Source organism: Xyrauchen texanus, chromosome 34 (assembly GCF_025860055.1).
Source record: "Xyrauchen texanus isolate HMW12.3.18 chromosome 34, RBS_HiC_50CHRs, whole genome shotgun sequence".
Classification (NCBI taxonomy): Eukaryota; Metazoa; Chordata; class Actinopteri; order Cypriniformes; family Catostomidae; genus Xyrauchen; species Xyrauchen texanus.
In genome coordinates, this window is record NC_068309.1 from 34,122,353 (window position 1) to 34,147,292 (window position 24,940).

General features: G+C 42.5%; 1 pseudogene; it reads right to left on the reverse strand.

Moving 5' to 3' along the window:
* Positions 1-449: 449 nt before the first annotated feature.
* Positions 450-22,041, reverse strand: LOC127627585 (G-protein coupled receptor 12-like; annotated as a pseudogene).
* Positions 22,042-24,940: the final 2,899 nt, after the last annotated feature.

Sequence of the window (24,940 nt, forward strand, 5' to 3'; positions counted from 1 at the left end):
ATTTGTTTAAGCTATAGTCTGACGGACATTTGGTGAAGCTATAGTCAAGGACATATCAAGGTCATATTTCATATTTCAAGAAATTATATTTTGCATAAATAATTATTTTTTTTTTGCATTGAGACATTTAAGCACATTTCCCCCAATTCAACTGAAATTCCATTCTCGTTACTGTAAATAATTATAGATTTTTTTAATTGTAAAGTATTGATATACATGGATATCTTTAATCTAATCTAAAAGTACATTATGATTTTCAGTATGATTTTCATTACTTTTTTTGATATGGGGTGTTTAATTGTAATGTCAGAATGCCCAAAATCTTAAAGGTCCTAAATATAGGCTTTATTTTCTTCATGCAAAGTATAAATTATTCCTTTTTTCTTTAGATTTTGGGATGGAAATGAAATAAAATTAATAATGTCATATGTACTCATATTCATGTTGTTTCAAACATCCTGGAACACAAAAGAAGATTTAAGGTAGAATGTTTGACTCAGTCACCATATTGCATATGCATATTTTTCCATATAACAAAAGTGAACGTCTAGGTTACTGATGTAACCTTCATTCCCTGATGTAGGGAACGAGACATTGTGTCGAATGAAGTGACACTAGGGGTCTTTCTTGAGAGCCTCGCATATCTCTGAACTTGAGAAAATGTCAATGAGAAATTGGCAGACAGAATTTGCATGTCCCTTCCCCAGACATATGGGTATAAAAGGAGGGAATCTAGGTGCAAGCGGTACACCCGATCAGTTATTCCGTGTTACTGAGTTCTACCGGCTCGGACCTGACAAAACTCGGGATGAGACCGACTCAACACTGAGATTGTAAAATCTCGTAAATCTGTTGCCCAGCCCGCTGCTCTGCAGATGTCTGGTAGGGAGGTGCCGTTGGCCAGTGCCCATGAGGATGCCACACTTCTTGTCGAGTGTGCTCGAACCTGCAAGGGGGCCGGCATGGCCTGGGTGTGATAGGAAAATCCGCTGTCCACCAAAGCAGACAAAGAGCTGCTCAGAACATCAAAAGCTCTGAGTGCAGCCCACATAGGTACACAAAGCACATACCGGACACAGCAATGAAAAGGCTGGGTCTGCCTCCTCCCGAGGCAGCGCTTGCAGGTTCACTACTTGGTCCCTGAAGGGGGTCATAGGAACCTTGGGCATGTAGCCCGGTTGCAGTCTTAGGATCACATGGGTGTCTGCCAGACCAAAATCCAGGCAGGTGTCACTGAGAGCAGAGAATGCTTGCAGGTACCACACCCTCTTGATGGAAATGAGCGAGATCAGGAGGGCCGTCTTCAAGGAGAGGGTTTTGAGCTTGACTGATTCTAGCGGCTCGAAGGGGTGTCTCTGAAGGCCTGCAAGCACCATGGAGAGATCCTATGAGGGGAACAGGCATGGCCTGGGAGGGTTCAACCCAGTGCCTCTAAAGAACCTGATAATCAGATCGTGCTTCCCTAGGGACTTACCATCCACTGTGTCGTGGTGAGCCGATATGGCGGCTACATAAACCTTCAAGGTGGATAAACCTCCAGCCTCTCCTGCAGAAATGAGAGCACTGACCCGACTGTGCACCTCTGCGGATCTTCAGATCAGGAAGAACACCAATTCGTGAACAAGCACCATTTTAGGGTGTAAAGTTGCCTGGTAGAGGGAGCTATGGCTTAGTTGATCTTGTCTTCGACAGGTGGTAGGTCACCTAGATCTTCCTTATCCCATCCAGGGGCCAGGTTACAGAGGTCTGGGCGTGGTTGCCAGAGGGTGCCCCGACTCTGAGAAAGGAGGTCCTTCCTCGGAGAACCAAGTCCATGTGGGCCAGTTGGGGGCCACCAGAGTGACTTGTTCCTCATCCTCCCTGATCTTGGACAGCACCTGTGCAAGTAGGCTCACTGGAGGAAATGCGTACTTGCGCAGCTGTGTGCCAATGCGTCTGTCCCAAGGGGAGCCTCCGCTAGAGAGGACCAGAGTGGGCAATGGGAGGTCTCTTGGGAAGAGAACAGGTCTATCTGTGCTTTGCTGAACCGCTTCCAAATCAGCTGGACCACCTTGGGGTGGAGCCTCCACTCTCCTCTGAGCATACCTTTTTGTGACAGTAATGACTTGAGTCGTTGCTGGCTCCAAAAGAGTAGATGATGGGTGAGTTATGACGAGAGCACACGCCGCCTTGGCGATTTATGTACACTATCGTAGCGGTGCTGTCTGATCAAATCAAGACATGCTTGCCCCATATTAGCAGGAGAAACTCTAGGCAGTTGATGTGCTTACCCAGCCGGGGCACCGTCCAGGAGCCAGCGGCTGCATGCCCAATGCCCAACCCTGTTTGGAGGCAACTGTGGTGACTAGAACATGTCGGGACACCTGCTGTAGGTGGACTCCTGTCCACAGAAAACAGACTGTCCAGGGGTTGAAAGTCTGGCAGCAGGCAGGGGTGATGAACACACCATGCCCATCTCAGGACTCAAGTCTGGAGCCAGTGCTGAAGCAATCTTATATGCATCAACCCCAGTGGCATGACCGCCGCAGACAATGCCATATGCCCCAAGAGCCACCGGAATTGTTTTAGAGGAACCGCTGTGCCTGACTTGAATAAGGTGAGGCATTTCAGCACTGAATTTTCAGTGCTCGTTGGTGAGGTGTACTGTCATTGAGACTGAGTCTAACTTTATGTCAAGAAAACAGATGCTCTGAACCGGGGCGAGCTTGCTCTTTTCCCAGTTGACCTGAAGCCATAGACGGCTGAGGTGCCTGAGCACCTGGTCCCTGTGGGTGCACAGTAACTCTCGAGAATGGGCTAGGATGAGCCAGTCGTCGAGGTAACTGAGTATGCGAATGCCCACTTCCCTTTAGCGGGGCAAGGGCTGCCTCTGCGACCTTTGTGAAGACACGAGGGGACAGGGACATGCCGAAGGGGAGGACCTTGTACTGATATGCCTGGGACTGCTGAAGTGTGGCACCGGGTTGCCGTGTGAATGGTATTTGCGGGCCAGGTGACCCAGGGAAAGAGGAAATTGCTCTATTATTGAAAATGTGGGTACTGCAGCCTGAAGGGGTGTGGCAAAGAAAATACCTTGAAGTAAAGATTCTCCTCCCGGCCCTCCACTGGGTTACGGAGTAGTCTGTCTACCAGCTCCGGAGCAAACGTCTCATTCCCTGGGTCGTCCATCTCACTAAAGTTTGGGAGCCTTCCTGGTCCTCAAGAACGTTCGGGAGATGGGGGCATGCGCTTCCTGCGGGGCACTTGACGCTGGGGCTGAGAGCTGGGCCCAGGTTGGGGCGGAGCTGCCTGTCATCTGGAAGCCGCAGGAGGACTCCCTCGGCGAGCAGAAGGAGCATGGCCTCAGACTGGGCATGCAGACCCGAAAGCAGCAGTCCAGTCGAGTCTTCCGCACCAGACTCCGGAACACGCCGAAACGTATGCCGTGAGGCAAGCCGCTCTCATCTTGAGCCTGGACGGAAGTCAATGAGCATGCTGGGGGGGCGGGTGGTTCGTGAGGATCTACCCGGTGAAACCGATCCCGCTGCCATCATCAAATCGCCTCCATCGCCAGCCGGGTCATCCTCAATTCCGTGGGAAGAAGGAGTGATGCGGGGGCGGCTGGAGTGGCGTTCCTATTTAAGAAGCGTCTGTGACCGTCAGGAGTGGAGAGAAATCGACCACATCCAGGAACTACACAGTCTTTATAAAGACCCATCCTGAAAAGGGTGTTCAACTCCGCTGTGTATTGCTCTTTTAGAGAAATTAAACTCTTTTAAGAAAAGATTCTCTTTTAGAAGCGCTGTCAAAGTGCCCAGGGGCAAAGCTGCACTGCCGTGCAGAGAAGGAGAATGCCGCTGATATGCGCCGTAGATCCAACAGCATATGCTCTACAGAGATGAGTGGAACAGTAAGTGACTGCAGCTTGCTGATCACACAACCGCTCGGCTCCAAAGAAAAAATATGAATGGACAGACGCATGATTCCCTCCTTTTATACCCATGTGTCCAGGGGAGGGACATGCAAATTCTGTCTGCCAATTTCTCATTGGCCTTTTCTCAAGTTCAGAGATACGTGAGGCTCTCAAAAAACACAACGTGGAAGTGAGCGACAGACGGGGAATTGTGACTGTCATTCTGCCTTACGCTGTGCCTAAACAACCCTTTTTGTGTTCCTCATTTTTGGAAAAAACATGATGGTGAATAAATGATGAATATTATTGTTTGGTGACCTCTCTTTTTAGGAATAAACAGCACAGGGACATCATGAAATCTCAAACTCTCGTCAAAGAAAGTCCCAGAAAATGTAGATTTTAAAAAGGGAGGGTGTGCCGTGGAGAACGCGTCACCTTTGAAATGTATAGTATTTCTATAAGCAGCATGCTAAATTAGCGATCAGATGCAAAAGAGCGAGAGAGATGGGCAGGATCATGTTTATATCTACAGCTCCCCTCCTAGGCTGTGACGTCACTCTTCCCCTCCATCGGCAAAGCTCCATCTGTCCCATATACCTCTGCCAGCTCTCCACTGACTCATCTCGGAGGAGAGAGCTGACAAACATCAGAAGTGCTCTACCTGTTTACCCCATGTCGATAAGTCACATAAGGCCATTCACATATTCAACAAAAATTGAATAAAATATATTGATAAACAGTGGCAATTCACTAAATATTTATCTTCAAAAAGAAAGCAAAGTCCCTTTAAGGCTGCACAGGCTTAAAATTATTCAGTGAAACATTTATGTTAACTAGTTCATTTACATGAACCATCTGAATGAACTGATTCACTAAACTGAATTGTAGTTCCCAATGCTAAAATTATTTGGATTTTTCTGTGCTACATATGAGAGTTTTGTTGATTTAAAAGTCGATAGAGCATTAACCAAGAAAACCTCATCTGTTTTCCATTTGCTTTTTGAGACAGTATTGGTTACACTGTAAAAATACATGTATTTTTACATACATATTTTTTACAGAGAAAATGCAGTATAAATTAACATCCATTACACATTTTTCCATGAAAGTGTTAAATTCCCCTGAAAATGCATTTATTTACAGCAAATGTAATTTGTAACTTTAAGCTCTGAATGTGTTTTAAAGATTTCCTGTTTCAGTGGCATACCCAAAATTAAAGGCTTATAACTTGAACAATTAAAAATAAAAAAAATAAATATATATATATATATATATATATATATATATATATATATATATATATATATATATATATATATATACAATGTTACTTAAGTGATGGTGTTACTGAAACAAACCTTTAAATGAAGGTAAACATCATGATTTTCTCATGTGAAAATGTAATGATGTCTGTAAATATATGTCCGTAAGAACACCTGTACATCTACTTATTCATGCGATTATCTAATCAGCCAATCCTGTCGCAGCAGTGCGGTGTATAAAATCATGCAGAGCTTCAGTTAAAATTCACATCAACCATCAGAATGGGAAAAAAATTGGTCTCAGTGATTTGGACTGTGGCATGATTGTTGGTGACAGATGGGCTGGTTTGAGTATTTCTGTAACTGCTGATCTCCTGGGAATTTCACACAAAACAGCCTCTAGAAGTTACTCAGAATGGTGCCAAAAACAAAAAACATCCAGTGAGCAGCAGTTCTGTGGATGGAAATGTCTTGTTGATGAGAGAGATCAACAGAGAATGGTCAGACTGGTTTGAACTGACAAAGTCTACAGTAACTCTGATAACCACTCTGTACAACTGTGGTGAGAAGAATATCATATTAGAATGCTATTGGCAATCTGAGATGCAGGTTGGCGCTGTTAATATATACTTTACAGTATATATATATTAAACACAGAGAAAATAGAGTATAATTTACATTTACATTTATGCATTTGGCAGATGCTTTTATCCAAAGCGACTTACAGAGCCCTTATTACAGGGACAATCCCCCCGGAGCAACCTGGAGTTAAGTGCCTTACTCAAGGACACAATGGTGGTGGCTGTGGGGCTCGAACCAGTGTCCTACTGATTACCAGATTACCAGTTATGTGCTTAGACCACTACACCACCACCACTCCAGCATTATTTAATTTAACATTAATTTCACAGTTCCCCTAAAAAGGAATTTATTCACACCAGATTTAAATTTTTGCTAATATTGCTCAGAAAGCAGATTGAACTTTAAATAATTTAAGACTAAATTTGTGACACAAGATATTGAGTTTATGCTGTACTCATAATAATGAGCTTGTGTGGGTAAGTCTCTACATGTCTCTACATGTGTATTGGTCATTACTCCTGGAGGACTCATGTCACGTAGTCCAGTGTTTAACAATACAATTTATTCCAGGGCAATGTGATTTTTAGTTACGGAAGCAGACTTTTGTGCACTAAGAGAAGAATTGATTGGACAAAAATCTGTGTAGTGCAAGATGAGTCATCAATATTTTTGGTCCATTTTCCAGAGAGAGAAAGACTTATTTTAATTGCTTATATCTAGGAGTACACTGGCATATAGATGGCCTCAAAGCAAACTCACATGGACTAAATATAACAAAACTCTCATTTTGATTTCATGGGTTTTTCTAAATGCACCATTGGGTATATTTTTAAGGCAGTTGTTAGCTTTAGTTTTAGCTCAAGAAGTGTTCGTTTCGACATTACTGGAGCAAGAAAGCTGCACCAATCAGTTGGTCCGTAGTCCACACTGTCTGTTGTTCTGAAACGCACCTAAAGACATCTCTTTGGAGATGTGGCGTTGACAATTTTAGGTTTGTTGATGTACAAATGTCAGCCAGATGGTCAAACTGTAGATATGTAAATCATCTTACTGCCAAATGTAAATCAACAACGAAGACCAGAAAATGAAAAGGTGCAGGCATACCACAGTGCTTACAGGCTACAAAGTAATTTGTATGCTACATCCGGGTTTTTATATGGAAAGTATTCAGACCCCCTTAAATTTTTCACTCTTTGTTATATTGCAGCCATTTGCTAAAATCATTTAAGTTCATGTTTTTTCCTCATTATTGTACACACAGCACCCCATATTGACAGAAAAACACAGAATTGTTGACATTTTTGCACATTTATTAAAAAAGAAAAACTGAAATATCACATGGTCCTAAGTATTCAGACCCTTTGATGTGACACTCATATATTTAACTCAGGTGTTGTCCATTTCTTCTGATCATCCTTGAGATGGTTCTACACCTTCAGTTGAGTCCAGCTGTGTTTGATTATACTGATTGGACTTGATTAGGAAAGCCACTGAAGGGTGAGGGTCAAAATCCCTTGGCTCTTCAGATATATCAATACATATATATATATATCCTTTTATATTAATATCTATCTGTATTCTGTTGCTTAACTTCTTTAATAAAGTGATGAATTAACTATATGCATGATCACATAATCAATTCTATTTTCTTATGCATAATTGAAATATACTTTGAATCATATGTGTGTTGAATGTTAGTGAGTCTCTTTAAGGAACATTCCAGAGTCTCTCTGTCCTGCACGTCGGCTGAAGGTCTTTTGGGGGATAAGCTTATTTGTGACGCTCTCCAGCCTCTCAGGGGAGGGGGTCAGGGGGGATGCGTTAAACATGTGTTCCAGATGTATTCTGTGTTTGATTGTTACCTTTCCATGACTAATTGTATGGTTTAAAGTCCTATGTAATAACACCTGAATAGTAGAAGTGTGATTTTCTCTTATTATTTCTTTAGGGAAGAAATGTATGTTATTTCAACCCTCTCCTCTGCCCGAGGAGTGAATATTTTATCTCTCTGTTTTGGTTCAAATGGCCTGATAATGTGTGCTCTGGCTCTCTTGTGCCCAGAGAAGAACTGTCGTTCGTCAGTGTTTTGTGTGTGCGTTTGACCTCCTACCTAGGTTTTGAACCAGGGGTGCACACCAGGCCGACTCGAAGACGCCCCGCGACCATCTGCGAGGTCACTTCAGACGTAAATCTCGGGCGCGGACGACAAGTGCGCTGATTAATGTTGATAGGCCATTTAACTATCTATATGTTTTGACTTTATGTTCTTTTAGCCAATCAGGAGTAAAATAATGGAATGTACGTCCTTGCAAATGGTATAATTGATGTAAGATTTTGTGTAAGGTACGAGTTAGCTTTCGATCTCCTCGTGAGACTTTGTCGCTGGCTCTACCAATTTCACTGCAAACTATTCTCCAGTAAATTTTTATTCTTTAATTGAATTTCTCGACTCCTGGTTTTCTTTCTCCATATCTGGTCCGGGTCATAACTGTCTGACTGGAAGAGATTTTGAAGGGGAGCGGGAGAGCTTCACTCCGACGAGGCGAGTGAAGAGTAATTTAATTATACTATTGAGAGTATAAGAAGTCGCTGAGAGAGCTGTTAAGGGTTAAAACAGCAAACAGCGCAAGTGAAACGTGCTCTGTGGGGTGCCCAGGTGGGCATTGGTGTAGCACCACCCCGGCAGAGTGCGTAAACCTGCTCAATCTCTTCCACCTTAGATAGGGGTACCCCGAGCTTAGTGAATCAGGCAGTTAGGGATTCAGATATTAGTTATAAAATAAAATAAAATACAATAGGGATTGTTTTGCCAGGGATGCATCAGGAGCGGTCCCAAGTAAATAAATAAATTATGACCCGAATTGGTATGGATCAGTATATGTGACCAGGATGTTTGTGAAGAATACTTTGTGGTGAAATTGGTAGAAATCCAGTATTGTTGCTGCTATAGTTAATTTATCCGCGTAAAATATTTGCTGCTAAAATCTTTTCGGTAGTGATTTTCAACTGTGACCAAGAAAAATGTCTGATAAAGGGAATTTTCTGAGTAGTTCTGACCAAAACGAGGAGGGCACACGCTGTAAACAGCTCTGCTCTGACGAGCTCAAATCAAAGAAATGTGCACAACTCATTAAGAAAATGGTCAGTCAGGGGTTTGATTCTGATTGGAACGTCATGCAGCAGATTGACTGGCTGCAGAACAAAAAAGACGCTGATAGGGCCAAATATCTATCCGTGTTTGCCTATTCATGGATTTGTAAACTGGGTGGTATACCGTTAAACCATGAAAAGGCAATTCCAAATATGATGGACGGATGGTCTAGTTTGATTGCCCAGCGTGATAGAGTGGCAAAAATTATTGGGCAGGAAGTCGGCTGTGATCTGTGTAGTTTGAGTAAGGGTTTCGAGGCTGTTTGTGAAAAAGCAGAAAATACTGTGAAAAATGAGACTGTGAAATGTGATAAGATTTTCTGGGAAAAAGTGTGTGTGTGTGCTCTCAGCTTGCCTGACAGAAAAACAAATGCAGTTCTATTTTGATAGCAGGGAACACTGAGACACTTTATCAGTAATCAAGGCCAAAGAGCGTTCAGTCTCAGTCACCATTCACTTTCATTGAAAAAAAAAAAACACAATGAAGATGAATGTGGTCTGCTGTGAGCAGATTTGGGCCCCTTTGTGAGAGAATGGATTAAAGCAACAGATTGGGCTAAATATGTGCAGAAGTGAAACACAGCAAAAGTATAGGAGCATTTATGTCAAAATGTGATTTTGAAATCGAGGTACAGAGAACTGTAACTGCTATTGTGGAGAGTGCGGTGGAGAAACATGGAAGGGGGCTCTGACAGAAGTACCTCCTAGGTTATGGGTTAAACACAAATATGATGTGGGTTTAATCATAGGATGTGAACCGGTTGTAATCACCCCAAAATCTGATTACAGACCAGTGTCAAGTGCAATGCCCCTAAAAGAGGAGGCATTGCAGGGTATTATGCCAGTTTTTGACTCCTTGTTGAAGGAGGGCATAATTATAACATGTCATGATTCTCCAGTTCGCACTCCAATCTTCCCTGTGAAGAAAATAAGAGATAAGAATTCACCGACTGAGTGGCGATTTGTGCAAGATCTTCAGGCCGTAAATTCAGCTGTCATTGCTAGGGCGGCACGTGTACCAAACCCTTACACAATTTTGTCACAAATTCCACAAAATGCAATGTATTTTACTGTGGTAGATTTGGCTAATGCATTTTTAGCGTGCCTGTGGACCAGGAGAGCCAGTTCTGGTTTGCGTTTGATTTTGACAATGAGGGTTATACGTTCACACGGTTGTGCCAGGGGTACACTGAATCCCCAACGATCTATAATGAAGCGCTTCGAAGAAGCCTTGAACCCCTAACACTGACAGCTGGAACGGCTTTGTTGCAATATGTGGATGATTTGTTGATCTGTGCATGTGATGAAGCTACGTGTGTGACTGACTCTGTGTCTCTTTTGAAGCACTTAGAACAGGAGGGACACAAAGTCAGTCTTTCGAAATTGCAGTTTGTGAGACAGGAATTAAAGTTTTTGGGAAATGTTATCAGACCAAACAGTAAATCCATCTGTGACAAACGGGTACAGGCCATAAAAGATGTGCCAAAACCAATTACAAAAAAACATTTATTGTAATTTTTAGGAATGTGTGCTTATTGTCGTACATTTATTCCTAATTATGACATTCTTGAACAGCCTTTGCGAGCCCTGATGACAGGGAAAGGGCTGAGGTCATGTGACAAGCTTGTTTGGGCAAGCGAAGCCGAAGAGGCATTTGCTAACATGAAAGAGCAAATGGCTCTGGCTCCCACTTTGGGCCTGCCAGATGTAAACAAACCATTTGTTCAGATGACTGATGAGAAAAAGGAAGGTCCTAAAGATAATGTTTCTGTCAACAGTAATGCTCCGAAGCTTAACTCTCTGACTAAAGCTGAGCTCAAAAAGCTGAGGCAGCTGATAGGGGACGAATAGGGGTCAGCGGCCTCCGGTTCATGTAATTATGCAGACACCCGCCCATTCATACATGCGTTGTTAGGAGGCCGGTAATGCCTTATTTTGATTGACACAGGCGCGACTGTATCAATTACAGATCTCGATCTTGAGATCACTTCTGAAACTTTGTATATAGAAGGTCTAAATGGCACAAATGTATATCATAAATCTGTTCCTGTCCCTCTAACCACTTCTAACTCTGAAAAAGTCTATTGGACTGAATTTTGGGTAGGGAGAAAATACTGTAGGGACTCTAATCGGTGTTGACATTCTGAAAGAACTCGAAGCTGATGTTTTGCTTTCTCAAGATAAGCTAGTGCTTGGCTGCAATGAAACAATTCGCTTATCTCAGAGTGGCCCCCGCCATGAGCAGAGATGTGCAGTGGCTGAACCTGCTAGTCTAGCTGAGACTCGCTCTGAGTGGAAGTTTATAATTTCCAAATTTCCTGATGTATGGGCAAAAGATAAATATGATTGTGGTTTAGCACAGATTCAGCCACTGAGCATCCCAGGTCCTTTGCATGAAGCCAAAAGACAATATCCTTTGAAAAATGAAGCTCGACAGGGGGCTGACACTGTTGTAGATGAATTATGCAAACGGGGGATTGTGATTCCTTGTGCCTCTCCCACTAACTCTCCCATGTGGCCTGTCAAAAAGCCAGATGGGAGCTGGCGTTTGACCATTGATTACACTTCTCTGAATTCAGTGTCTGAGAAAATGCACCCTCTGGTGGCCAACCCCGCAACTATCCTACATGAGCTAGGATCTGAACATTGTCTTTTTACTGCTTTAGACATTTCTAATGGTTTTTGGACTTGTCCCCCAGCCAAGGAGGACCAAGGCAGATTTGCTTTCACCAGCAGGGGTCGCCAATGGACATGGAGTCGTTTGCCACAAGGTTTCTGCAACTCACCCACACTGTTTCATCAGGTACTAGCATCCTTCATCGATCCGGTAAGAAAACAACTTGAATATGACGGATCTATTGTCCTACAATATGTGGATGACATTTTAATTGCTAGTCCAACCAAGTTCAAACATTTGACTGCTGTACAGACTGTTTTGAATGCCCTCCAAAATGGGGGATTCAAAGTGAACTTGAAGAAAGCACAGCTAGCACTGCCTGAAGTGACTTATTTGGGGCAAATTGTGGGTGTGAACGGCAGACGCATCACTCCTGAACGAGTTAAAGCTATCATTGAACTTCCAAAACCAAACACGGTCACTGGTCTAAGGCAAGTAATGGGTCTTTTGAATTATTGCCGCCAGTATGTTTCTGAATACACTGAACTTTCTAAACCACTCACAGAGGCGCTGAAAGGAGGAAAACCTGGATCGGAGCTGATCGACTGGACTGAGGAGATGGAGGAGGCGTTTGTGAGTATCAAAGAAACTCTTGCTTCCTCCCCAGCATTACGTCATGCCGATGCCAGCAGGCCGTTCCATCTATGGACATGGGTGGGAACTCGATCCTATTCAGCGGCCCTGGGTCAAAGGGTTCCAGGAAGAAACTCCTATGGGATGGTAGGATATTATTCTGCCCCTATTCCTGTTTCAATGGCAGGACAGCATCCGTGCCTGTTGATATGCGACTGTGCAGAGTGGGCTGTAAAGGGTACAGAGGACATTGTGACTCATCAGAAGGTGATACTGCACACTAGACACCAGATTCTGAAACTGTTAACAAACACTCGTTTAGGCTCTATCTCTAATCAAAGACGAGCTAAATGGGAGGCCACTCTCTTGAGTAAAAATGTGGATATAAATATTGACATTGAAACTGCTATCAACCCTGCCTCCTTGCTTCCAGAAGAAGGAACTGCACACAACTGTGCCCGACTGATCGAGACGGACAGCCAGAGCCCTCTTCAATCTGAACCACTTTCTGATGCCATGAAGCTGTTCGTGGATGGTTCCAGCTTTCATGAACAGGGAAAACGCTTCACTGGCTGGGCTGGTGTAAATGAACATGGTGAAACGGTTGACTGTGGTTCTCTTTCAGGAGGAGGGGCTCAAGTGGCCGAGCTGGTCGCATTGACACGAGCATTGCAGTATGGCCAGGGGAAATGAGTCAATGTTTACACTGACAGCCGTTATGCATATGGTGCTGTTCATGACTTCGGCCCTGTGTGAAGACGCAGAGGATTTCTAACCACTGCCGGTCTGCCGATCTCTCATCAACAGCAGGTAAAAGAACTTATGAATGCCTGTGATCTTCCTGCAACAGGAGCAGTTATCAAAGTCACTGGACATGCAACGGACAAATCTCCTGAGGCCGCAGGAAACCGAGCTGCTGACACAGCTGCCAGAGAGGCTGCAACACGGACTGAGACTTGCGTGAGTGTTATGGCTCTTGCTCCTCAGGAGAGTGAGACCCCCAGAGACATTTTTAAACTCTATGATGAGGATGACCCTGAAGAGATAGAACAATGGACAAAATTAGGAGCTCAGAAAAATGCAGAAGGACTGTGGAAATTTAATGAGCGTTTTGTTTGTCCTGTTTCTGCTAGAACTGAACTAATGTCTTTGTATCATGGTTTGGCACATGCAGGTCCTGAAAAACTACATGCAATGATTTCCAAAACCTGGTGGTGGCCCCGACTGAGGGCTTCTTGCAATGATTTTTGTAAGAGATATCTAGTATGCCTTAAGGTTAATTCTTCTTCTAAGCTGAAAATTCCCTTAGGACATGCCCCTCGACCTCAAGGGAGGTTTTACATACATTCTAATGATTGTTGATCTGTTTTCCAGATGGGTTGAGGCATTTCCACTGAGAAACTGCACCGCAGATGCAACCGCCAAGATTATGTTGAATGATGTTTTCCCAAGATGGGGTTTGCCCTTACAAATTGATTCAGATCAGGGTACACATTTTACTGGGAAGGTGATGAAAAATGTCATGAAGTTGATGGGGGTGAGGCAACACTTTCACATTCCATTTAGGCCCCAATCTAGCGGATCTATTGAACGCACTAATCGTACGCTTAAAACTTCATTGAGAAAGAGATTGTTGGAGTGGGGGAAAGGGTGGCATGCAGCTGTCCCAGCGATTTTGTTAAGCATGAGAGCCAGCCCTAACAAGAATACACAGCTCAGCCCTTTTGAGGTAATGACAGGTCGCTACATGCGGCTGCCCTGGGATGCCCCCTTGCAACATGAGGGACCATCCGGGCCTTTGAAAGACGCTTTACAAAATTATCTGAAAGCTTTGGATGACAGTCTGCGAGACACACGGGTTAGTGTTAGCACACGACAAGCAGATCGAGATAATGTTGAGCAAAAAGACATGCCTGCTTTGCCTGAAATAGGTGACAATGTAATGTTACAGCGGGAGATAGTTTCCCCCTTAGGTCTGAAATTTGATGGGCCTTATCAGATGGTATTGACCACTAACACCTCTGTTCTACTGGACAGGGGGGGTTTGGGTACAGTATGGAGACATTGGTCACAGGTGAAACCACTTGAAAAGTGTAACAACTTACTACCTCGGGATCATTAAATGTCTGTCGTGTATGTTAAAATTCTAGAATTCTAGAACCAATGTTTTATCATTACAGATGGCTGAATCCGACGACATACTGAAGCTGCTAATTCTTCAAGAAGAAGTGCGTAGTGAGAGACGACTGAAAGTGAAACGAGCTTTCATCCGATTGGTACTTCCGCTCTCGTTGGTATTTTTAATTCTGATCGCTTTATCATTTTTGATGTGGATTCAAATTTCAATTTGGACAGGGAGATTCCATGCGTTTTCAACTCATTGGGGTTGTGAGGAGATCGATAACCGTCCATCATGGGTACAATACCCATGTCTAAATTCAACTGAGGGTCTAAATTTAATTCCGACTATGTACCAAAAGGTAAATGATCGTTGTTATCGTCTGGACGGAAATGAGACAGTGACCTATTGGCTTGGTCACTCCCCAAATTATCCCGATACTACCCTCATTATGCAAAAAGGTCGGTGAATGAGGAGTGGAGGCGTTGACCTGTTTGAAGGAGATTTCAGTTCAATGAGCTGGATCCCTGACCACATAGCTCGTGAAAACATGAGTGCATGCTCTATACGAATGGATATGGTTAATCGATATTTGTTAAAATCTAGAAAAGGTGAGAGTAGAGCAGAACGAAGGAGGCGTCAGGTAGCAGATGTGAATGAATCCCACATGATTTTAGGTGGAAAAGCAGTGAAACTTCCGTTATACCCAAGTGCTCCTGATCCTCGCCACATCACGTCATACTATCTTCCCAAAGCTAAGAATGAACTTGGTTACAACAAAGTCGTTAAAGATGTAGCCCAAAGCTATATATACAGCAATATTGTGATTAGAGAAGAACCGGGGTCTGATGAGTATCAAACAGCAATAAATGATAAGGATTTGATGAGATGGGGAGTGTTAGTCCCAACTAAATGCCACATGATCTGATGGGACACTAATAGGGCTTACGGTGCAGTCTGTGATAGGTTAGGACAGATAGATAGATAAAACTGACAAGGACAAGTTCGATCTGAATGGCAGTAAAAATGGTTTGCCTGCTATTAATGCTTTGTCCCTCTCTTGGCCCAGGTACACTAGATTCGATGACCCTTGGAAGGAGACTGCACATGTTGAGCGTTGTTTAGGTAAAGAAATTCAACAGTGGTTTGTTAAGATGTTTCCTCCTGGAGATGTTGACAAATGTAGAGAAATTTCTGAGAAGCTCACCGGTGTGAAGATGATGGAGATACCCTGGGAGGTGTGTAATGCTTCTTTTGTTAAGTCAGATTACACTTAGGCTAGTTTTTCTGATGTGTTACACCAGTATGAGTTTGCTAGGAACCTTGCTAACAAAACTGTTTTCAACATGGATCACTTGCATGATTACCTTGAAGATAAATGTTATAGTCCTACATCGATGGCTTATAATGTGACAAACTGAATATTGAAACGATGTACACTCGAGCAAAGACTAGTCTGGTACCTTTAAAGTATGAGGAGCTGTTGTGGGACAATTATAAATCATTTCAGGTGAGGATGTGGCCTCAGTTGTCCGATGTAGCTATTGAAGATGAGTGGTTTGACAGGGCAAAACAATTTAGACAATTTCTGAGTCCAATTCCTTCAGTACAGGAAATCAGAGATCTAGAGTCTAAGACTCCATCAAAGGACTGTGCTAAACACAGGTTGACACACCCCATGGGTCCTGCATGGCGTCCAGTTGATAAGAGTAAGAAAGCTAACGAAGCAGAGCTGTCTCTTTGTGTTGCAGAGTTGAAGCAGGAGACTGAATACTTTCCTCGGTTGAAGGGGCAAACAGCTCGGCAGAAATTTATCACTGCATTTCTGGAACAGATAAAAACTAATGATCCATTTGCAGGTTATGAGTATTTGAATTCTGTATGGCTTAAATCTAAGGGCACTCCATGGTATACTGATTCGGAACCTCCTTCTGCTATAGCAGTAGCATTGGTTTTGGCTTTTTCGGTAGGAGCAATATTTACTGACATGACGGAAACAGTGGAGGAATATGTGGAGGAAGCTTGGGAGGAGTTTGTGGCTGCGTCAGAGGATTTGGTCATGGGAGCTGTTAAATATGTGTTATATGCTTTTGGAGCTCTTTTGGGAATGGGTGCCCTCTGTCTGTGTGTGTAGATGTGTGTTCGTTTCTGTTTTTCTTATGTATGCAGGTCTGCTTGCAGTAACTTGAACCCTTCCGAGGAGGAGAACCGACTGAGAAAACTGACGACACGCTTGGAAGAGAAACTTAAGAAGGATAACATCCATGCCCTGTTGTGAGTGGAAGGTGGGAGAGCCTTCGCGTGGGGACTGGGAATTTTTAGTATCCAGCATGTCCACAATGAGGCGAAGAAACAAGTGTGACCCGTCAGGGAAGCATGCGTTACCACTCCACCTTCCATAGTGACCTCACTTGGTAGACCAGACGTGGCGGTATTGGACCCCACATTGGTCTAAAACGGGGGACTGAAGGGTGAGGGTCAAAATCCCTTGGCTCTTCAGATATATCAATACATATATATATATATATATATATATCCTTTTATATTAATATCTATCTGTATTCTGTTGCTTGTAGGGTATGAACAGGTCAGGTTTGGGGAAATGTATAATTAATTTCAATGATCGTAATCAATGATTAATCAGACGATTTGACCCGGCTACCCATTACATATTAAAAACGCCTTAAACCTTAAAAGTACGGCTTATATAGTCCAGGAGTCTGCTTCAAATATATATAGTTAATTAAACACAACGAATTATAATTAACTAGGAATATACATTATATGCAGACAGGCTATATTAATTTAATTAAACCCTCAATGGAATTGACCCGCAGGCTACCGCAACCAGTCAGTTCGTCCAGCGAACGGCTTTGCTAGATATGCCTGCCTGATCAATTCCCTTGAAGGTCCATTCTCAGTCATAAACTGACCCATCAAAGCACGTTAACTTACTTTGATAATATCAGCTCGTAGCTTAAAATCGCACATTAAAGAGGCTTTGTCTTCTGATCAACAAACACAGACAATCAAGCATATAATTGGGTTTAATACAAATAACTAGAATATATCACTACACTTGACAAACAGACACTCAACATGTAACATAAAATAAACATAAAATAAACAGAGTAGAAGCAATAAGGAAAATAAAGAGATTATTAAAGATAGCAACTTATTACAACAATTAACCCTTTAAGAGCCAGCAAATGGAATTACACACTTTAACGCATTTGGATTTCAGATGAAATGATACTTGTAAAATGGGCCAATGTGTGGCTGAGCAAGGCTGCGTGGATGTCGCGTCCTCGTGGCTTTCTTGAGACGGAGGATTTCGGTTCGGTGTTTCCAGAGCGTGGAGTTGAGACTCACTTGAATAGAGAGTTGAGGGGTTGTTCCTGGTTGTTGCAATATTCAGCAGAAGAGAGAGAGAAAGCTTGAAGAGGTCCAGGGGAAGTTGGGAGTTGGAAGCGGCCATGAAGAAGGAAGAGATAAGAGATCGAAGAGAAGAAATTTCGAAGAAGAGATGAGGAAGCAAAGAGAGCGAAGGTCCGTTGTTGGTGCAATTTATGCCCTTAGCAAACGTGTCCCACCTCTCATTGGCTCGACCAATAAGAAGAGTGGAAGTTTCAGGCGGGAATTTGGTTTATGGCCCTTTGTTCTGAGAGGGGTGGTAGACGATGAAGAAACTAGAAAATCTTCTTGTAATACTAATATGTTGTTGTTATCGACATATCATGTACACAGTCATTTCAATCTTCAAAATACCAAGTTATAGAGACCAAATATGCCACACATATGATTTCGGTTAACCATAGTATGCAACGTCAAAAACATTAACCCATTAGAGTTTGCAAGAAAACATAGATCAAGCACATTTAAGGGAAAATGTGAGATGGCACATTAGATACATGTCAATATTTTTATCACATGGATTATATATATATGTATATGGAATATATAGGATTAAAAAGTGTTCATTTCTCCTTCTCAGTAAGAATTGAGTTAGAATCAGCCCTCTCTAACATTCCTTTGGAGGTCAGTAAACTTCTCCTTCCTTTGGGCAGGAGAATGATTCCTTTGTTCCGTCACGGCTCATTTGCATGTTTCTGGCTGGGTTTATGACGGTAAGAGATTTTGGGCTGAATGACTCAAAAGATGGCAAAACATAACGTAATATCATTCTACGAAGATCTTATATTCGAATTTAGCTAGGCCAAATCGTAAGGTTTAATTTGATACCAAGAAAAGTATATTTGGCCCCCTTACAAGTGGACATACTCTTACACTCAGGCTATTAAATATAAAGCCTCTTATTAAATATGAGTTTTACTACGCTACTAAACAGTGTTACTAGTTTGATCTAACATCAGACAAATACACAACATAGGGGATTAAAACATATTTCACTAGAAAATACATTTCTAAGTTTAAAACTGAAAACACACACATTCTCTGTTGCCAACTTTTCACGTGCCCTTTTCTCACGTGGTGAAGCACAGAGTCTCACATGTGCGGGGGTTTTTGAAAGCACCACAAGGATCCTCTGTCAATAGTTCATTGTCTCTTTGTCAATACATTTATTGTGCTTGTGGAGACTAGTCGGCGCTATTTCAGTAATTAGGGAAGTTTTAACAGTAAGTTCTTGTTTGTTCGGAACTGGTCGAGTTAATGATTATCCCTCATTGACTCCTCCAGTCACTACATGCTTAACTTCTTTAATAAAGTGATGAATTAACTATATGCATGATCACATAATCAATTCTATTTTCTTATGCATAATTGAAATATTCTTTGAATCATAGTGTGTTGAATGTTAGTGAGTCTCTTTTAGGAACATTCCAGAGTCTCTCTGTCCTGCACGTCAGCTGAAGGTCTTTTGGGGGATAAGCTTATTTGTGACGCTCTCCAGCCTCTCAGGGGAGGGGGTCAGGGGGGATGCGTTAAACATGTGTTCCAGATGTATTCTGTGTTTGATTGTTACCTTTCCATGACTAATTATATGGTTTAAAGTCCTATGTAATAACACCTGAATAGTAGAAGTGTGATTTTCTCTTATTATTTCTTTAGGGAAGAAATGTATGTTATTTCAACCCTCTCCTCTGCCCGAGGAGTGAATATTTTATCTCTCTGTTTTGGTTCAAATGGCCTGATAATGTGTGCTCTGGCTCTCTTGTGCCCAGAAAAGAACTGTCGTTCGTCAGTGTTTTGTGTGTGCGTTTGACCTTCTACCTAGGTTTTGAATCAGGGGTGCACACCAGGCCGACTCGAAGACGCCCCGCGACCATCTGCGAGGTCACTTCAGACGTAAATCTCGGGCGCGGATGACAAGTGCGCTGATTAATGTTGATAGGCCATTTAACTATCTATATTTTGTGACTTTATGTTCTTTTAGCCAATCAGGAGTAAAATAATGGAATGTACGTCCTTGCAAATGGTATAATTGATGTAAGATTTTGTGTAAGGTACGAGTTGGCTTTTCGATCTCCTCGTGAGACTTTGCCGCTGACTCTACCAATTTCACTGCAAACTATTCTTCAGTAAATTTTGATTCTTTAATTGAATTTCTCGACTCCTGGTTTTCTTTCTCCATATCTGGTCCGGGTCATAACTGTTATACCCCTAACACCACACACCTGTCTATATAAGACCTTACAGCTCACAGTGCATGTCAGAGCAAATGAGAATCATGAGGTCAAAGGAACTGCCTGAAGAGCTCAGAGACAGAATTGTGGCAAGGCACAGATCTGGCCAAGGTTACAAAAAACTTTCTGCTGCCCTTAAGGTTCATAATAGCACAGTGGCCTCCATAATCCTTAAATGGAAGACGTTTGGGACGACCAGAACCCTTCCTAGAGCTGGCCGTCCGGCCAAACTGAGCTATCGGGGGAGAAGAGCCTTGGTGAGAGAGGTAAAGAAGAACCCAAAGATCACTGTGGCTGAGCTCCAGAGATGCAGTCGGGAGATGGGAGAAAGTTGTAGTAAGTCAACCATCACTGCAGCCATCCACCAGTCGGGGCTTTATGGCAGAGTGGCCCGATGGAAGCCTCTCCTCAGTGCAAGACACATGAAAGCCTGCATGGAGTTTGCTAAAAAACACCTGAAGGACTCCAAGATGGTGATAAATAAGATTCTCTGGTCTGATGAGACCAAGATAGAACTTTTTGGCCTTAATTCTAAGTGGTATGTGTGGAGAAAACAAGGCACTGCTCATCACCTGTCCAATACAGTCTCAACAGTGAAGCATGGTGGTGGCAGCATCATGCTGTGGGGGTGTTTTTCAGCTGCAGGGACATGACGACTGGTTGCAATCGAGGGAAAGATGAATGAGGCCAAGTACAGGGATATCCTGGACGAAAACCTTCTCCAGAGTGCTCTGGACCTCAGACTGGGCCGAAGGTTCACCTTCCAACAAGACAATGACCCTAAGCACACCGCTAAAATAACGAAGGAGTGGCTTCACAACAACTCTGTGACTGTTCTTGAATGGCCCAGCCAGAGCCCTGACTTAAACCCAATTGAGCATCTCTGGAGAGACCTGAAAATGGCTGTCCACCAACGTTTACCATCCAACCTGACAGAACTGGAGAGGATCTGCAAGGAGGAATGGCAGAGGATACCCAAATCCAGATGTGAAAAACTTGTTGCATCTTTCCCAAAAAGACTCATGGCTGTATTAGATCAAAAGGGTGCTTCTACTAAATACTGAACAAAGGGTCTGAATACTTAGGACCATGTGATATTTCGGTTTTTCTTTTTTAATAAATGTGCAAAAATGTCAACAATTCTGTGTTTTTCTGTCAATATGGGGTGCTGTGTGTACAATAATGAGGAAAAAAAATTAACTTAAATGATTTTAGCAAATGGCTGCAATATAACAAAGAGTGAAAAATTTAAGGGGGTCTGAATACTTTCCGTACCCACTGTATATCCACTTTTGATTATAATAATAATAACATTATTTGTATCGAGTAATCGAGTGTCCGCCACCAGCGAGTACATGTCGAGGGGGATCCAGCACAGAGCAAAGGTGCCCAAGACCGTGGTAAGGGTTGATACCCCTTTCATGGTAGAAGACGAGTGTGAGGTAGTCATAAACTGCCGCTGGACTGTGATCTGCTGGGCATGCCGCAAAGCGATCTTACATATCTGAAGGTAGAGTTGCAGAATGAGAGCGAATACGAAGAAGGAGGACACGGCGAGACTGTTCTTGTTCACTGGGCGACAGATGCTGCATGTGGTCCTCCAAGCAGTTCCAGCCCAGGACTGGGAGCAAGCCAAGTGTGGCGCTGATGACCCACATAAATATCAGTGAGATGTAGGTGGAAGTCACAGTGCGCTCTGTGTGGTACGTCAACGCGTTGTACAGTTACAAGTAACGATCCACGGTGATCGCCAGTATGTTGAGTACAGAGGCCGAGAATGCAGTTATGAGGAGCCCCGCAGACAGTAACGAAACAAAACCTGAATCGATCGTGTTAGTGACGCTGAAATTGAGGATGAGGCCCAGGCCGGCCAAAAGGTCGGCGAACGCCAGACTCCCGATGAGGACAAACATGGGTGCTCTCAAAGAGGGAGTGTAGATTATCCGAGAGATCACCACTGCATTCTCGCAGGACATATGTGTGTCTGTCACGCACAGCAGCACGTCCCATGGGTTGATGATGATGGGCACCGGCTCCAGCTCCCAGGATGGGGCAGAAGATGAGTTTCTTCCCTCCAATACATCCAAGTTAAAAAAAGAGGTGTTCTGGAGCAGGTTACTCATTGATGCAGCAGGAAAGTGAACCACTGTAAGGGAGAAAGTCAGAGGGATAAGAGTAGATGAAAGACAGACAGACAGACAGACAGTTCACATCAGCGGCACCTGATTGTTTGCATCTGATTGGTCATTGAGATGACTCGTGCAACTGATGTAAAGCGCTCGGTCTTTGGAGCTGTCATTCAGAGTCTGTGGTCGAGAAAAATGCAGCCTGTCAGATATGGCTGGAACTCCGAGCCAAAACTCAGGTGTCCGACAGACCGACCATATATCTTGTGCTTTATAGAGCAGGTTACCTGATGACCACCTGATGACCTCGCGTGAAGTTAACGTCTTGAAAATAGCTGGTTTTTAACTAGGTAAGCTGGAAAGTTTAAAGAAATGGACAATACAGGCAAGAGATTTAGATTTGTTATCCTTAAAACTATATTCAATCATTTTTCCTGCGTCCTGCTGTACTTCCCTCTATCTGCATTTAGAGGAAGGTGTTGTAGGCTATTCTAATTCATTCTGAGTGATGAACTGATATACTGAGCTATAAAAAAGCTACCACCTATATGTCATGACTTTCTCTGAGAATTTTGATTGAAACTTACATAATACATTCCATAACAAAAGGATCTAAGGTTCAGTTTTCAAAGAAACCTGCACGCGCTTGCATGTGTTCGGTTCACTTAATTTTGTCGTGGCCACAACATATTAACTCATGGGAACGAGACAATGCTGTGGCCACGAGATATTAATTTGTGGGAACGTCATATTAACTTGTGTGAACGTGATAATAAGTCATGACCGCGATATCATTTTGTCGAGGTAACGACATCCTTATGTCGTGGCCTCGAGATCGTATATTGAGGGAACGACAGCCGTCATATGCTATGCTGTCGGCATGAGATGGAGATGACTAATGAAATAACATTTTACTTTGAATTAGAACTGTCATATAAAGATATAGTGCGGTCTCTGGCATTAAGACATGGGTACGTTATAATTGAAAGACACCTGAAGCGCATTCTTAAGTTTAATGGGCTTTGCCGTCGAAAATTTGCTGGCTTGAATTAAATATTCAGACTCAACATTGACCAGTTAAACGGTCCTGGACGCCTCCACGGATACCACACTGCGGTTGAGTTAGTTTTATATTTGACATTCGTGACAATATTCATTAAACTCTCCGTGCAAATCACATTTTCAAGCCAAAAAACCAACTTAGACATGCATGAATGTGTTTTCTTTGCCTAGCACAAAGCTGAATATAAATGTATTAGCTCTGTAATCTAAAATGAGCTAATTCATTATAAATGTCATTTCTAAATTTAGTAATTAATTTGGAAATGTATAATTCATTGTGCTGTAGTGTTTTATTTCACACAAGTAGTAGCAATACTTAAACGGTTACAAATGTTTTACAATATGTTCTCCCTTGTTGTATTTGCCTTACAGTGAGTATTTGTGTATGCAAGTTATTTGTTCAGTGTCTCTTTAATTCGGGATGCATTTCCCCTGTGGAGGGAAAAAGGTTGGAAGTGGAACGGCGCTTGCGCAAGAGTCGGGCTCTCTTCTTGAATGTGCACCGAGTGCACAGGTGCTGCTGTTATTGCTGTTTGGCCGGTACTTCTAATAAAGAAGATAAGTTGAATTACACCGTTGTAACCCGTGTTTATTTTATGTCATTCACGCCTACGGAGACTGGAGTGTTCACCGACGCAGGGTCGAAAAATAAGGGTTACAGCTCTATAAATCAATTAAACAATTTAACCATTTGATATTATGAAATCACAACAAATATAAAATGTTCTTAAAAATATCCCTTTCATGACAAGGCTTTATTTGTGGAATTTACATTCTATATGTTTTCAAATAAATATAGTGTAAATGTTTGTAATATTTTAATTCCATTAGACTCAATGACCATGTGACCTAGAGACATAAAACCAACTGTAACACACTCAGAATAGTATTATTTATATAGCACAGTTGGTTTAATGTCTCTAGCTCAAACGGTCATTGAGTTTAATAGATTTATAGGGCTAATTGAATCTGTATACAAAGTAGGCCTACTGAATATTTAATCCCAAAAACAAGTCTTGTGTTATATAAATAATACTATTCTGAGTGTTTTACAGTTGGTTTCATGTCTCTAGGTCACATGGTCATTGAGTCTAATGGAATTAAAATATTACAAACATTTACACTATATTTATTTGAAAACATATAGAATGTAAATGTCCATCCATCCATCCATCGTCAACCGCTTATCCTGTGTACAGGGTCGCGGGGGAATGTAAATGTGACAGTCCTAATTCAAAGTAAAATGTTATTTAATTAGTCATCTCCATCTCACGCCGACTGCTGTAGCAAATGGTTACAATGACGGATGTCGTTCCCTCAACATACGACAAAATGATATCGTGGCCACGATTTATTATTACGTTCCCACGAGTTAACATGTCGTAGCCACGACAAAACCAAGTGCACCGAACATGTCCCCTCCCGGTCACCGTATGCGCGCGCTGTGTGTCTGTGTATGCGCGCGCTGTGTGTCTGTGTGTGCGCGCGTGCGTGTGTTACATAAATAGAGCAAACATACATCTGTCTTAATTCCTGGCTTTTTATTTTTAAAGTAAATGTCCATTGACTTTGCTTGATTTAATAACATTTGTTGAATTTCTGCTTAATCTACCCTTGTTTAAACTACATGCAACTTTCTCAATTTTAACATGATTAACAGTTTCCGTAACACATTTTTTAAAAGAAGCCATGTTCTTATCTACACACTTTTTCAATAAAACTTTTTTATTGATTATGAAAATAATTAAAAATAAAAACGTATGATGTGCGGTATATTTATAATTTGAAAGATCACCATGTATACATGCTTTTTCTGTTCAGGGGAGATTTATTTCTAAATAATAGTACAGTC